The sequence below is a fragment of the Bos grunniens genome, chromosome 6, assembly GCF_055505025.1.
Source record: "Bos grunniens cultivar Pamir isolate PY7600 chromosome 6, Bosgru_T2T1.0, whole genome shotgun sequence".
NCBI classification, from domain to species: Eukaryota; Metazoa; Chordata; class Mammalia; order Artiodactyla; family Bovidae; genus Bos; species Bos grunniens.
The window spans coordinates 91,387,276-91,404,298 of NC_141170.1; the positions used below are offsets into that span (position 1 = coordinate 91,387,276).

At 37.4% G+C, this 17,023-nt stretch overlaps 1 long non-coding RNA gene across 11 annotated transcripts in view; it reads left to right on the forward strand.

Annotated features, from left to right (window-relative positions):
• Positions 1 to 17,023, forward strand: part of LOC147370991 (uncharacterized) — a 148,829-nt gene that overhangs the window by 21,404 nt on the left and 110,402 nt on the right. Inside the window, exons 3-4 of one of the 11 annotated variants that reach the window (XR_015165687.1) lie at positions 4,617 to 4,755; positions 5,663 to 5,990. The exons of 8 other annotated variants lie outside the window; for them this stretch is intronic. This is a non-coding gene — a long non-coding RNA (uncharacterized LOC147370991). Of the gene's footprint in view, positions 1 to 1,020; positions 2,224 to 4,616; positions 4,756 to 5,662; positions 5,991 to 8,852; positions 9,780 to 17,023 lie in introns of those variants that run through there. 2 more of the 11 variants (XR_015165688.1, XR_015165684.1) reach the window with 2 other exon arrangements.

Genomic DNA, 17,023 nt, shown 5'->3' on the forward strand with positions numbered 1-17,023 from the left:
CAGAGAATGGAGCGATTCAGCTGCAAGACCATGTGGCAGCAGAGAATGGAGCAATGCAGCTGCAAGCCCAGAAATAATAAAGGTTGCAGCAACCCCAGGAGCTAAAATGAGGCAAGGAAGGATTCTCCTTTTCAGGGCTTTCACAGAGAACATGGTTCTGCTGACACCTTGGTTTTAGATGTCCAGCCTCCTAAACTGTGAGGGAATACATTTCCGTTGTATTAAGCCACCCAGTTTATGATACATTTTTATGGCAGCTCTAGGAAACTAATAAAAGTGCCCATCAGTGATCTGTGAAAACTCTAAAAATATACATGCCAGGTTCCCACTCTTATCCATCCAGTGAATAAGAATCTCAAATTCCTATTCATACCTACCTGGGGTTCAAGTATATATGCTTTCGCTCCAGCGCTTATGATAATGAATATTCAAGCTTGCAAATCACTACAGTAGATGGTTTTGAAGTCCTAACTTTAAAATTCAATGACTTCAAGTCCTAGGAGGACTATTTTAAAAGAAAAAATTATGTATTAATGTATAGTCTACTTTGATTATTCATGCAAACACATGAAAGCCATTTGCAATCATCTGCACAGGTATATGTATAAACATAATTAATTTTTTGTATGTAAGGCATTCTAGGTATTGAGTTGTTAACATTAAGTTTTTTGTTCTGGAGTTAACTTTTTAAAATTTAGAGACAACTACATTTAAATATTTAAAGATTTATAATTATCCCAAATAAGAACAGCATATGGTTTTGCTTCTAAAAGTGTTCCACAAAGAATAACTGCCTGCATTTTGCTGATTTTCTGCATTGTGTGATAAAGTGAAAAATTATCAGGATCTGGGTCTTCAGTTTCTGTTCAAATAATTACTGAAAAATCGAACAGATGCTGGATATAAATAAATTTTGTAAATGCAGATAGAGATCTTCCATGGGTTCCAGACACCATTCATAGAGATGTAGAGATATATTTATGATGGCCTCAATGAAACAGTTATTTTGTACTTTTCCAGGTCAGTGCAGTGAGGTGAATCTCTCTTCCAAAAGACCCATGGCAACATGGAGCCGGAATGTCACAGTTTTATCTGCCAGCAGGAGGGCAAACAAGCTCTTGATTCCCACACAACCAGAGCCTTGGCAGGCAGTCATAAATTACTTCCAGCATAATACTGCTCTTCTTTTTCTGTTCTCTATCGGCAGTACCCAAAGCACAGGAAGCAAAATTTCCCTACTAAAAATAGAGATGCTAAAATTTGTTTCTAGGACTTACAAAAGAGGTGGCGTGGATAGAATGTGACCACACAGATTTCAGGACACTGCTGAGGGCTTGGTGAGAAAGGCTGCCACTTCACTGCATCATCGTTTACGAATGAGAAGGATTAGGTTAGTAGCAAGTGCCATTCTTGGGAAATTAAATTTAGAACTTCTATCACTGCCACACTCGGAGTAATTATGGATAAATAAGACGAGTACATACAGAACAGTTGAAAAGTATAGGACTGTGTTTCTAACAACAGACACTTAGGAGAGGGCAACTTTGGATTTATGATGATTTCTGCATATTCAGGCAGAAGGAGCCAGCATGCAGCAGAAGATGTGATTCACATGTGGGCTTCAATTAAGGCTATCAAAGAGCAACAAGGGAACAAGATATGTGTGTAGGAAGGAAATTAGAACCTACTCTTAACATTCCTTAATTGCCAACCTTTATCAGTAGCAGATGGTAGGTGAGCTGGAATTTGGGAGAATAGCTACCTTTCCGGCATTATCTCTAATTAAGAAGGTTTTCCCAATTATCAGGACAAACTTTGAAATCATTGTATTTTTCCCAGATCCATATTAACTCAGAAGGTATAATGAAGTCTGTTCCTCTTCTGTCTATCATCTCTTCCAGCTGCTTCCATCTGTTCTAAGGTGAAGAGATGAACTTTTCAATGATTCTAGTCAGGCTGCAGACTCAGGGGCCCATAGTAACTCAGGAATGTTACTTCTCATTGGATAACTTTTAGGGGAGAACCATCCTGATGGCACTATTGAGACAGAGCTGGGAGGGTGTAAAATGTGCTCTAATAAGTCAGACCACCGTAATGTGACAGCATGGGAATTTGATGCAAAACAACAGTGAAACAAAACATTGCTACTTAGCACCAAGCTTGAACACAATGCTGTTCTGGAAGAATAAATCATCCCAGGCCAATAAAAGACCAGTGCAGACCAGCTGAAGACATTTGTGTACCTCTTCACAAATACTATTCTTGGAAGACTCTAAGACAATAATTCTGCTTAAAGGCCTTTTTATTTAACATATCTAATAGGTGTATATGTTAAATGCCTCTGACAAATGTCCCTGATACAGCATGATCACTTTGACAGCATCTATTTTATAAAACATTTGTCAGAAACTCTATGGCAATAATGTTCACCATATGATCCTCAAACCTATAGCAGCAGCATCACTTGGGAAGTTATTAGTAATGAGGATACTCAGGCCTTGTCCCAGAGCCACTGAAACAGTAACTTTTGGAGTAAAGCTCAGAAATCTGTTAACAAGCCCTCCTGTGTGTCCAACGGAAACTTGTTTGAAGCTGTAATAGGGATAGACACCAGTTGCTGAGTGATAGCTGCATACCACACTTGATACTTCATAAGCATATGTCAGCCATCACAGAAACCATTTGATTTGTTTTTTATCACTATTCACACTGTATAAGTCAAGAAGCAAAGGCTTATCAAGGTAAAGTAACTTGGCCAAACTTGCAGAACTAACAAGTGGGTGATAGATGTCTAACCACATTCTGACCAGTCTAAAGCTCATACTCTGAACCACTGAAGAATAGTCAATCATAAATGGAAAAGATAACTTCTCCAGTACTGCATAAAGATACACAGGAGGCACTACACAAAAGTCAACTCTAGGCCTCAAATAGAAAAGGCTATGTAAAACTTCTCAGAAAAACAAGGCTTGGGGAGTCAGTAATTGCCCCAGTGGCGAGAAAAAATGACCTCCCTTATGGATATAAAAACTCTTGTATTGTGGAATACAATTACTTTACTCCAATTTAATGCAGGATTTAAGGTTATCTTAATAAGTATTTTCAAAAATTTCAATTGGGAAGCAACTGATATGAAACATGAATAATATAAGTAATAGTTTTGGAAATTGTGGCAAGTACTCAGTTTCCATTTCCTATAAAAACCATAGGAAGATTACATACAGTCTAGCTTCATTCAGGACCATCTTTAACACATTGTATTTCAGTGTTAATCATTCAATTAAAAAAAAGTTGATGAAAGTATGTAAAAACCAATGCAGTATTTGTTTTTTGGATTTTTGCCAAGGATACGTTGAGTATATTATTCAGCACCCCACTAAGGACCCACATTAAATAAAACTTTCACAACTTTCTCATAAAAATGATTCATGGCGAGTCATTAGTTCTGCAAGATTTTAGTGAGTGTTCTTGAACACTCACTAAACATTGTTCCAATGTTGAGCAGGTTTGCAAACACTAGATTACACCCATGCAATATCTTCATTGCACATCCGAAGTCTTCAGCATACTAATATGCTTTGTGAATTTCCAAAGAAGTTATACCATGGTTAAAGTTCCCCCATTCATTAAGCCACAGAATTTTTTCGGGTGATTATTCTGAGAGATTGTAGTTCTCTGGAATAAGTGCAAAGACATCTTTCTATAATTAAATACCAAGAGGAATGTCTTCCCTGAGGTATCATTATGCTCCATTTTTGCCCTACATTCTGGAACTCAGAATCAAGCCAGATACTCAGTTGTACAAAATGATCGCATAATGTAGAGGAAGAATTAACTCCAAAGCCTGTCTACCAGGACTTGGTTTCCAGTTCCACCTCTCCTTAGTTCTTTGACTCTAACAAGGTACTTAAACTCTCTCTGTCTCAGTTCCCTCAGCTGGAAAATGTTACTTTTTTAAAATAAGAGCAACCTCTTTGGGGTTTTTTAAATATTAAAATTTGCAAAGGACTTAGAGTACCTGACATATGGTTAAAACCACATAAGCATTTGTTAAGTAGCAATTAAACTAGCTCTCTCATGGCTAATATTATTGCTTTTTCTTTTGATCCAGCTCTTGCTTGTTAGCATCTATTTCTCTTTTACTAATTTTAAGGTACCCAAGTCACTTGTGGGTGGTATGCTTTTTTGGAATCATATAAATCATATAATGTCACGGTTCAAAATGAAGCAGATGGGATTCAAAAAAGAAAACTTTTAAAATAAGCGTGATCAGTCAGTGCTTCTGAGAACAGTTCATGGAAATAAGTTCTATGTCAGCTCATCACAAATATAGTTAATGGAGACTTTCCAGAGGATCTGGTCGGTCATGGGTAGGTGCCAGCTTTGTGACACTCCTCCAGTCTTAATATCATCTAACTAACTCCTTGTGCTCTGACCTCAGTTTCCCAAGAAAACTTTCCTACTGGGATAAATAGCTATTTGGGGAATTTTCTATTCTTCTTAACAAATTTTGATTTATCTTTTGTTCTTTTCTGATTTTTGATGGTGTGCTTTAATTTACTAGGGTTTAGAAACCTTGAGTGATCTGATAAAAGTGTGTTTTCACCCTGACAAAGGTAGTTAAGTAGAAGCTACAGAGGAAGCCAAAACAGAAGCAGTTCCCGTGACTGGAAACCTGGTCTTGCTTAGACTAGCAGGTCAGCTGTGCTTTCATTCCAAGGGATACACAGACTTGCTGCCCAGGGGCTGTGCTGCGTAAGTAGACCTGCTGATGTTATTTGAAGAAATGGAGAAAAAAGTGTTTGCAACCTGACAAAAGTACAAATGTGAGGAAATAATTAAATTAAGATGGAGACTAGGTTTAGAACCTGCTGGTGTTAATGAAGATTTATTCACTAGTGACATTTGACCAGATCTACAGGGTGGATTCTTAGGTTTCATTAGTTAAAGACATAAAGTAGTCTGTCTGATTAAAAGGGGGACAACGGTAGGGAGCACCCATAAATTATTATAGCACAATTAGGTGCAGGCAGTTTAGTGAGTGTTTATTACTAGTACAAAGGAAGATTTTCCAATTAGATTAAAAGGTTTTGAAAACAACAATTATAGTCACAGTGATTTAGACCAGTTGCCAGAATAATGCATCGTGAGAAGCTTTATTGATTAAAAGTAAACTGATAACTTATTTGTAGTGTTCATTGTTTAGCGGTAGAAGCCCTGTTGTGAACAATTTCCCTCCCAAGATCAATGAGAGGACTCAGCTAATTTCTTCTTGCTCTGAAAATTGATAAGAATATAAAGGGCAATGCTGAAAATACCAGCATGATTTATTCGGGTTAATCATCAAGAAAGTGACATTGCATAAATCATTGGGAATTTGCTTGCCAGGCTGGGCCCTTCAGGCTGGTTTCACTGTCAAAAGTTGGACCAAAAATAAAAAAACCAAAAAGAAGCCTAGGATTTGTTCAAAGCCTTTAGCTTACTGAGCTACCATTGTAAGCTTTTGTAAAACCTGGAAATGGCAAGAAATCAAAGGGAAATTACATGGACACCTTCTGTGATAGTGACCACTAGTATTTATGACAATAATTTGTTGGGACGAAGCCTTAAGATGCTGAAGCTCATGTGTCTGTTTGTCTTGAAATATCCATGTGACTTCTAGGAGAGCTGGAAACACCCTCCACTTTGCCTGATGTCTTGGAGTAGGCATTTCATTGGCTACAAACTACCACTTTCTCAATACATGTGATTAAGTATGAAAAGAGGGAAAGGAACAAAGAGATGATAGCTGAGATTCTGGATTCTGCAGCTGCAAGCAATACTAATGCGTGCTACACGCAGACACCATGACACGCATTACCGAAATTCTGCAGAAAGAATGGCATAAACATCATTTCCCTTAAAACTTTTTCTTTAAAAAGTAGTTCAGAAATGAACAGTGTCCCCTTTGTTTTCTTATTAAAGAATATACTGAATTTGTCTTTGATAGATTTGCCCCCTTGTGGTTCTATTCTTTCTAATTGAGTTTTTCTGACTATGACTTTCTAACTGAAGTTTTGAAGCCAGAAGCAGCAAAGGACAGAATAAGAAAACAAACTAACATTCCATCTGTTGTGACATATAGTATTAATTTTCCTAAGAAACTGTTTATTGAATCAACTTTGTATCAGCATTAAGAACTTGAAATCTTAGTTCACATGATAGACACGCATGTCTATTTCCGTTGATTCTCGAATTCATCTGCCTTTTTAAATACCTGAACTGCTCTTCCTTGCTGCATGTGTGTGCCATTGGATGAGTTTTTCTATTTTTTGCTTTTTATTGAAGTATCCCTGGTTTGCAATATTGTGTTAATTTCTGATATACAGTAAAGGGATTCAGTTTATACACACACACACACACACACACACACACACACACACATACACATACATGTATATACTTATTCAAATTCTTTCCCATTATAGATTATTCAGTTCAGTTCAGTCACTCAGTCATGTCCGACTCTTTGCATCCCCATGAATTGCAGCACGCCAAGCCTCCCTGTCCATCACCAACTCCCGGAGTTCACCAAAACCATGTCCATCGAGTCGGTGATGCCATCCAGCCATCTCATCCTCTGTCGTCCCCTTCTCCTCCTGCCCCCAATCCCTCCCAGCATCAGAGTCTTTTCCAATGAGTCAACTCTTCGCATGAGGTGGCCAAAGTACTGGAGCTTCAGCTTTACAATCATTCCTTCCAAAGAAATCCCAGGGCTGATCTCCTTTAGAATGGACTGGTTGGATCTCCTTGCAGTCCAAGGGACTCTCAAGAGTCTTCTCCAACACCACAGTTCAAAAGCATCAATTATAAGATACTGAATATACTTCTTGTACTACACAGTAGAATCTCGTTTTCTATTTTATATATATAGTAGTTTGTATCTGCTGATCCCAAGCTCCTAATTTATATCACTTCTTTCCCCTTTATTGACCATAAGTTTGTTACCTAAGTCTTTGAATCCATTTCTCTTTTATAAATTCATTTGCATTATTGTTTAGATTCTGCATATAAATGATATGATATGGTATTTATCTTACTCTTTCTGGTTTACTTCACTTAGTATGATAATCTCTAGGTCCATCAACATTACTGCATGGCATTATTTCATTCTTTTTTATGGCGAAGTAATATTCCATTGTGTATATAAATACACACACACACCCTACATCTTTTTTAGTCATGTGTTCATGGACACTTAGGTTGCTTTCATGTCTTGGCTATTGTAACTAGTACTCTATGAATACTGGGATGCATGTATCTTTTCAAAATATGGTTTTCTCTGGATATATACCCAGGAGTGGGATTGCTGGATCATATGGTAACTCTATTTTTAGTTTTTAAAGTAACCTTTATACTTTTTAATATAATGGCTACACCAATTTATGTTCCCACCAACAGTATAAGAATTCCCTTTCTCCACCCCTCTCCAGCACTTATGATTTGTAGACTTTTTAATGATGGCCATTCAGACCAGTCTGAGGTGATACCTCATTGTAATTTGCATTTCTCTAATAATCACTGATGTTGAACACATTTTCATGTGCCTGTTAACCATTCATATGTCTTCTTTAGAGAAATGTCTATTAAGGCTTCTGCCCATTTTTTGATTAGGTTGTTTGCCTATTTGGTATTGAGTTGTATAAGCTGTTTGTATATTTTGGAAATTAAGCCATTATTGATCACATAGTTTGCCAAAATCTTCTCTGATTCTATAGGTTGTTTTTTCATTTATTTATAGTTTCCTTTGCTGTGCAATACCTTATTAGTTTGATTAGGTGTCATTTACTTATTTTTGTTTTTATTTCTTCTACCTTAGAAGACTGATCTAATAAAATATTGCTACAGTTTAAGTCAGAGAACATTTTGCCTGTGTTCTCTTCTAGGAATTTTATGGTGTCATTTCTTATATTTAAGTTTTTAAGCCATTCTGAGGTGTGTGTGTGTGTGTGTGTGTTTGGTGTGAGGATGTGTTCTAACTCTATTGATTTACTTGCGACTGTCCACCTTTCTCAACACCACTTGCCAAAAAGACTGTCTTTTTTTTCATTTTATGATGCTGAGCATGTAGGCCAGATTAGAAAACTGTTGCATTTTTTCCTCTTACGAACATTCACTAAAGACTTCACACAAAAAATGCTAGGACTGATAAATAAATTGAGCAAAGTAGCAGGACACAAGATTAACATACATAAAGATATTGGATTTGGACAGAGATCAGGATTGGACAGAAATCAGGGATCAGTTGGAGAAATTAAATAGCCTGTATTGTTTATATATTAATGAAAACAATGTGGGCATCTGGCCCACAGGCTCAGCAGCTCTTGCCTCCTCCTTTGTCAAAGATTACTTGACCATAGGGGTGTGGGTTTGTTTCTAGACTCTCCATTGAGATCCACATGTCTGCTTATATGCCATTCCCATGCTGTTTTGATTTCTAAAACTTTGTAGTATCTTCTGAAGTCTGGAAAGGTTATGCCACTGGCTCTGTTCTTTTACTCAGGATTGCTCTGGCAATCCTGGGCCTTCTGTTGTTCCATCTAACTCTTAGGATTATTGTAATTCTGGGGACAATGTCATGGGTAATTTGATAGGGATCGTATTAGATCTGTAGATTGCTTTGGGTAGTATGGCCATTTTAACAATATTAATTCTTCCCATTTCTTGAATCATCTTTTATTTCCTTTATCAGTGTTTTATAGTTCTTAGCATAAAAGTCTTTCACTTACTTGGTTAGGCTTATTCCTAAGTAATTTTTTCAGTGTTATTTTAAAAAGTGATTTTACTTTCTCTTTCTGATATTTCATTGTTAGGAGAGGGAAATGGCAACCCACTCCAGTATTCTTGCCTGGAGAATCCCTTGGACAGAGGAGCCTGACAGGTTACAGTTCATGGGATCACAAGAGTTGGACACTACTTAGCGACTACAGCACCACCACCACCATAAAGAAATCCAACAGATTTCTGTATTTTAATCTTGTATCCTGATACTTTGCTGAATTCATTTATCAGTTACAGTCTCTCATCAAACCCTGTCGATAGTATCTTTGAAATAGCACATATATCCTTACTGTTGTTTGTAGTTATAATTTTCATTTTCATTCTGTGCCATTATTCCTTCTATTCTAAACTAAAGCAATTATTGCACAAATAACTATATTACCTCTGTTTTACTCAAATCTCTGATTCTAAACTCTTTTGCAAGCTGCCATTTGCTGAGCACTTATGTCAGACACATTGGTGAAGGCATTAAACACAGATGCTCATCTAATCCTCACAGTCACCTGAAAGCTAGGAGGTGATAAGTGAATTGGCTCCTTCAACGTTTAGTCTAACTTCTTCCCAGTGTACCTTCCTGGGCTTGGAGGTGGGAAAGCTAAATGCCACCTTCCCCAGACTCATTTCCAACAAAGGTATCAGTGCATCACTCATATACATTCATGCAAAACTTGATTCAGAACTGAGAGAACTTGAGAGAGATGTGGAAATGGAGGTGTATGTTTTCTATCACAAAGTGTAGCAGAGATGTTGTGACTCTGGACTTGAGAGAAGCCATGGTGACTTGGTGACACAGCAGTGGCTTCCTGACTATGGCAGCAGCATCAATGCTGGTTCAATTCCACAGTGGCTTTGGGCATCATTTTTAAAATTCAGCATAAAGCCTGTTTTCTTCCATCCAGTCATTGCTTCTAAAGGTCATTTACTGTTCTGTGGTAACTCTCTCCATGCATAAACAAATAGCTGAGAAAAGAAAAGAAGCTAAAGGCAAAGGAAAAAGGAAAGATATACCCGTCAGAATGTAGAGTTCCAAGCAAGGAAAGATAAGAAAGCCTTCCTCAGTGATCAATGCAAAGAAATAGAGGAAAACAATAGAATGGGAGAGACTAGAGATCGCGTCAAGAAAATTAGAGATACCAAAGGCATATTTCCTGCAAAGATGGGCAAATAAAGGAAGGAAACAGTATGGACCTAACTGAAGCAGAATATATTAAGAAAAGGCAGCAAGAATACACAGAAGAACCATACAAAACAGATCTTAATGACCCAGATAACCACAATGGTGTGATCACTCACCTAGAGCCAGACATCCTGGAATGCAAAGTCAGGTGGGCCTTTTGAAGCATCACTATGATCAAAGCCTATTGGATGTGATGGAATTCCAGTTGAGCTATTTCAAAAGACGATGCTGTGAAAATGCTGCACTCAATATGCCAGCAAATTTGGAAAACTCAGCAGTGGCCACAGGACTGGAAAATGTCAGTTTTCATTCCAATCCCTAAGAAAGGCAATGCCAAAGAATGTTCAAACTACCACAAAACTGCACTCATCTCACATGATAGCAAAGTAATGCTCAAAATTCTCCAAGCCAGGCTTAAACAGTACATGAACTGAGAACTTTCAGATATACAACTGGATTTAGAAAAGGCAGAGGAATCAGAAATCAAATTGTCAACATTCTCTGGATCATAGAAAAAGCAAGAGTTCCAGAAGAGTATCTATTTCTGCTTTATTGACTATGCCAAAGCTTTTAACTGTGTAGACCACAACAAACTGTGAAACATTCTTAAAGTGATGGGAATACCAGACCTTACCTGCCTCCTGAGAAAGCTGTATTCAGATCAAGAAGCAACAGTTAGAACTAGACATGGAACAACAGACTGGTTCCAAATTGGAAATGGAGTACAACAAGGCTGTATATTGTAACCATGCTTAAACAACTTATATGCAGAGTACACCAAGTGAAATGCAGGGATGGATGAAGAACAAGCTGGAATCAAGATTGCCGGGAGAAATATCAATAACCTCAGATATGCAGATAACACCACCCTTATGGCAGAAAGCAATGAGGAACTGAAGAGCCTCTTGATGAAAGTGAAAGAAGAGAGTGAAAAAGCTGGGTTAAAACTCAACATTCAAAAAACGAAGATCATGGCATCCAGTCCAATCACTTCATGGCAAGTAGATGGGAAAACAACAGAAACAGAGAGACTTTATTTTCTTGGGCTCCAAGTACACTGCAGATGGTGACTGCAGCCATGAAATTAAAAGACTCTTGCTTCTTGGAAGAAAAGCTATAACCATCCTAGACAGCATATTAAAAAGCAGAGACATTACTTTGCCAACAAAGGTCCATCTAGTCAAAGCTATGGTTTTTCCAGTAGTCATGTATGCATGTGAGAATTGGACTATAAAGAAAGTTGAGCACCAAAGAATTGATGCTTTTGAATGGTGGTGTTGGAGAAGACTCTTGAGAGTTGCTTGGACCGCATGGAGATCAAACCAGTCAATTCTAAAGGAAATGAACCTTGAATATTCATCAGAAATACTGATACTGAGGTGAAGCTCCAATATTTTGGCCGCGTGATGTGAAGAACTGACTCATTGGAAGAGACCCTGATGCTGGGAAAGACTGAAGGCAGGAGGAGAAGGGGATAACAGAAGAGGAGATTGTTGCATGGCATCACTGACTCGATGGACATGAGTTTGAACAAGCTCCGGGAGTTGGTGATGGACAGGTTAGCCTGGTGTGCTGCAGTCCATGGGGTCGCAATGAGTCTGACATGACTAAGCAACTGAACTGAACTGATACATAAACTGGCCGAGTGCTTGTAATAATTGCAGATGAGCTCTAAACTTATCGGCTAAATTTATTTCTACAGTCTATTTGAGATAGAGTGGCTAACTATATTTTAAATATATACAGATAATCAGTAATGATTTAGGATTTAAATCCAGGCAAAACTAAGACATTTCTTTTACCCACTATGGCATCAAGTGTGAGCACTGTTCTCTCTCTCTTTATGAACTCCTCACTGCTGAAAAGATGAAGTCCAATTACCACCAGAAACCACTAGCCTTTCCTCCTCTTTTTTTTCCCCCACCAAAGCACTCTATGCCCTAGTCACGCTGAAATTACTCCTGGCCTTCCCCTTCCATTTTGTTTTCCACTCTAATTCTTTTATCTGTAATTCTTTTCATTCACTTTACTTGGCCCAATTCTACCCATACATTGAAGAATTTATTCCAGTGTATTGCTTAGAGAAAGCTGTAGTGCTTAATGATCCTTGCTTTTTAATTTCATATCACTTAACAATATATCACTGCTTTGATAATTGAGGATAATTCCTTATATCTTACTTATCATTACCTTTTGTAATAACTCTTTAAACTTGTGTCCATTTCATCTTTATGGCTAAGTCAGAAAGATTTTGATAAATGGGCTTCCTTTATAGTTCACTTACTCATCCTCAGCAATATAAATATCCTGGTGACCTGCTTCTTCTATTTGTATAGTAATTTTAAGATGATCATTTTCAAGCTATAACACTCACAAGGATTCCATAAAATATGAATTTTACGGAATCCTTAAAATATGTTCTTAAAATATGAATTCCTGAGCCCATCCTCAAAAATTCTTATTCAGTAGAACTGAATAAGAATCTGTAAATTTGAAACTTTAACAACCTCCCAGATGATGCAAATGCTGCTAGTCTTGGAACTGTATGCTGGCCTTGTGATAAGAATAACGGACTTTTCTATAAAGTTTTAGAAATTCTTTTCAGAAGTACCATTTTACTTGATTCCCCACAATAGCTCTTTTAGAATTCTAGTATTATCCTATTTTAAAAATAAAAGGATATTACAAAGTATAAATGATTCTCCCTGGTCAAAATGGTAGTAAGCAGCAGAACAAGATTTGTAACACAGGTATGTCCATTAATTTTAAATTCTAATCTTTCCTTTGACATCATAATGCCACTAACTTCTCTTAAAACTTGAAAAGAATTTATAGTCAGTTATTTGTTACAAATGTTTTCCTTTCTTTCCATCTTGGAGCTCAGAAGTAAAAGTTTCCTGTCATAGGATAGATGTTTAATCCTTGGTTTTATTAATTTGATGTCAAATGAACAAATAAAACATGCTTTATACAACTCTGATCAAATGAAAACCTTTACAGAAGAAAAAGGAATCGAAAGGTAAACAGAAAGCATGTATTCATTTGCATATCAGAAAATTCTAGAAAACTGCATATGAATCAAGACTATTTTAGTTGCAAATGACAGAAACCCAACTCAAACCACTCCAAGCAAAAAAGGGAAATGTATTGATTCACAAGTCTAGAGGACAGAGCTTCAGTTACGGTTGTATCTGAGTACTTAATACTTCTCTTTTCTTTTTCTCTTCAACGGTCAGAAATTCTTTCCTCTGATCTGGATAATTCATATGAGCTATACCTTCATGGTGGCTCACAGAGTTACCAGTAGTTCCAAGTATGGATCTTAGTACCTCATGTGCCCTGTACAAAAGAGAGATGGTCTTTCCCCATGGCCTGGCTCATAGCTATTGGCTCTATACCTCAGCCTGATTCGTATATTCACTTGAGTGACGTTTAGTTAACAACTCATGTTTAGTTTCAACTGAGTAAATCTGAAAACCTAAATTTGCAGAAGTTTTAAGTGATTCATGAATTGGGCAGCATCTTATCTGGCAAGTACAGTGATGCTCTGAGGGGTTATACAAATTAGAAGGCTTTTATAGAAAATGGGATAAGGAAGCTATCAAAGCAAGAGAGAAATGAAAGTTCATTGAAAGAAAATAAGAGCTCAGGTGCAGGTGATATAGTTTCTCATTGGTTGAACTGTGGCAGATCCATTGGCTGGGCTTGTTGCCGGGCAGGAAGAAAATCTTCTTCTCCCTGCTGGCTAGCAAAGCAGTAACACGTCCTGTTTAGGAGCACAAGACCGTCTCCTCCAGATGGGGTCTGTAGATGACCAAAAATGGTTGGGTGTGAGTTTCCTCTATGGGCCTTCCTGACTCAAATTTTAGATGAGTTTTTCTGTTTTTAATTTTCACACACTTTAAAGTACAGAATACCAGCTGAGACATGGGGCTGAAAATGGTGAAAGGGTAACTTTTTTATAATTGGAGTATTATTACCAGAAGAAGCTGGAATGTTACCTGAAGTAGGAAGAAGCAAAAAATGTCTAATAGGCCACTAAATATTTGGGTATAAATTTTGGGAAAGGTAATATTAATCAGCATATAAGGGAACCTTTTGTTTATTTGGAGAGCTTGAAGAGATTAATTAATCTCTTAATTAATTGAAGTGGATTAAATAATCTGATTTAGATGTTTTTCAAAAGGTCTTTTATGAGGGCTATCAATATTAGTCATTTCAAGGTTACAATTATATTTTTCCAGACTAGAAACAATAATAATAACAACAAAAATAGGTGAATGTTAAGGGGAACATCTATGGAGAAAAAAATACCAATATTGGTGTTTTTCAGGTATCAGAACTATGATTATCTTTGTAATTGACTGTATTATGTCCCAAATTATTTTCTTTCTCTTTTCCTGTTAGAAGATTATGCAGTTTTATCTTTTATTATGTAACTTTGAGTGCCTTTCTATGGAAGAACTATATACTTCCCAATCTCCTGGCACCATGCAGGCCCAAATGATCTGCTCTGGGCAATGGCACTTGAGCAGAAGTAAGACTATGCCAGCTGTGAGCAGAGCTTTAGAGCTTTGACTATTTTTGTTTGGTTTCCTTTCCTCTCCTGTATAGAACATACAAGAACAGCATGTTCTAGCTAGGGCCTTCGGTCACTATTTTTAGCATTCTGAAAAGAGGGAGAAACCTGGAGGAGCAGAACTGATGGGACAAGTAGCTAAAGCAAAACAGGAATGAGGAAGAAACAAAAACCAAAATGAAAAACAAAGCCTCTTTGTTCCTATAAACTGCCAGAGATTTTGGGGAGGGTCATTTGTTACAGCAAACTAACCTAGGACAAAATTGAAACAGTTTTCTATAAATTTTGTTGAATGATCTGGAGAAAGGCCAGCGCTGTTTTTCCTTCACTAAGCCATTTTGAATAATAAAATGAAAATGAGTAAATTACCTGAACATCTGTTAAGTGTCAAGCATCATGCTAACAGCTTTACTGCTTTTTAGTTTTGTGTTCAGTCCTCTCTGAATCCCTATTATAAATATCATGAATTCCTTCACCAGTAGGGAAGCTCACTTGCCCAAGGTCGTAGATCTACTATCAGGCAGATTCAAATTAAAATTCCTGCTTCAGGTGCCAGGCTTTGAAGCATTTATGAATTTTGGAATGAACAAGTTATACATAACCTATGTATGACATGACAACCCAAACAATAACAATGAAGTTGAGGACCCTAAGAATGTAGAAATTAGAAAGGATAAGAAGGAACACTGTAAGGCACCTGCATGGAGGCATTTGGAACATTATAGACACTGAAAATAAATGCTAAAAGAATATGTGACAAATCTAAAAAGCCATGAAGAGTGTAAGAAAAATGGATATAATTTAAATATAAATTTTAGACTATAATGAGTTATTATTTCATGTTGCTTGAATAAATTTAACTTAGATTAAATACAATTGTATTATAGGTTGAATTATGTGCCCCCAACTGCCAAATTCATATATTGAATTTCTAACCCTTAAATCTCAGAATGTGACCTTATTTGGAAATAGAGTTGTTGCAGATGTAATTAGTTAAATTAAGATGAGGTCATATTGGAGTAAGGTGGGCCCCTAATTTAGTATGACAGGAATCTTTATGAAAAGGGGAAATTTGGACACAGACATGCACACAGAGATTGCCATGTGAAAATGAAGGCAGAGATCACAGTGACGCAGCAGGCGCTGATGAAGGATAAAGATTGCTGCCAGACCCCCAGAGGCTAGGAGAGAAGAATGGACAGATTTCGCTCTCCCAGCCCTCAAGAGGAACTGATATGGCTGACACCTTGATCTCTGTTTTCTAGCCTCTAGAACCAAGGGACAAAGGCACCCACTTTTTGGAACTTTATTGTCATTTAAGCCACCTAGTTTCTGGTACTTTGTTTCAGCAGCCCTACAAAACTATTAGAAATAAATTATTACCTTAGAAAATAAGTTGTAAATTTATTACATACCACGACAAAGTGATAACCTGCCTATCAATAAGATAGAACATTTATATAAATTCATAAAGCTAAATTAAGCTGTGAAGGACAACTGTGATATATTTATGCTTCTCGTCTTTGAGGCTGACTTCAGAGGGAGATCCCAATAGAAAGCATGACAAAATTTCAGTTACTTATATCAAAGGGATAAACACTCAAGGTTACATCAATAATTGTAAGACCAGGATGCTTTTCCAAATTTAATTTTTGGTATTTCCCAAGAGTGTTTAAGATCTCCTTTAAATTTTTAGTTGCTTTAAAAATGTAGGCATAGTGGGAAGGGCAGAAGAACTTTGGCCTCTCATAGAAATAGTGTATTCTTTCATGCTCTCTAGCATTCAGCTGAAAATGGCCTGAGAGAGTTAATTCACATCCCAGATGCCAAACTTACTCCCTGGGAGTAAATGACTCATTGACTGGACAAGGTCATTCATCATTTTAACCATTAAAATAACATTTTATATTGTCAAGTGCTACGTGGTTTCTCAATTCTTAAAATCCCCTGGTGAAATAAAGGGGATGACAAACAAATTATGTCTGATTTACAGAACGGGGAACTGGGACTCAGGCAAGAGACAAAGCCATCGTTGGTAAGGACTGTCCCAGAAGGCAGGCGCTGTGGCTTGGGTCTTTGTTTATCATGTAGAGGGCAAACACAAACCTAAGGGATAGTAACTATACCTGAAACGCTTTCATTTCTTGAAACTCTACTCCCCACCCAAGCTGATTCTTGGCAGCAGCCATCTGTCAAAGAAGCAAAAGGTACAGAGAAAGTTAAGCACAAATTATGCAGTGTGTTAGAATCTAAACGAAACACACTGTAACTTAAAGTCAACTTCCCAAAACAGCGTCCAGGGAACTAAGGACACTTTACTGTTGTTCAGTCGCTCTTCTTCCCTTCGCTCAGTCGTGTCGACTCTTTGCAACCCCATGGACAGTAACCTACCAGGCGCTGCCCATTTGCGACCCCATGGACAGTAATCTACCAGGCCCGCCCATGGG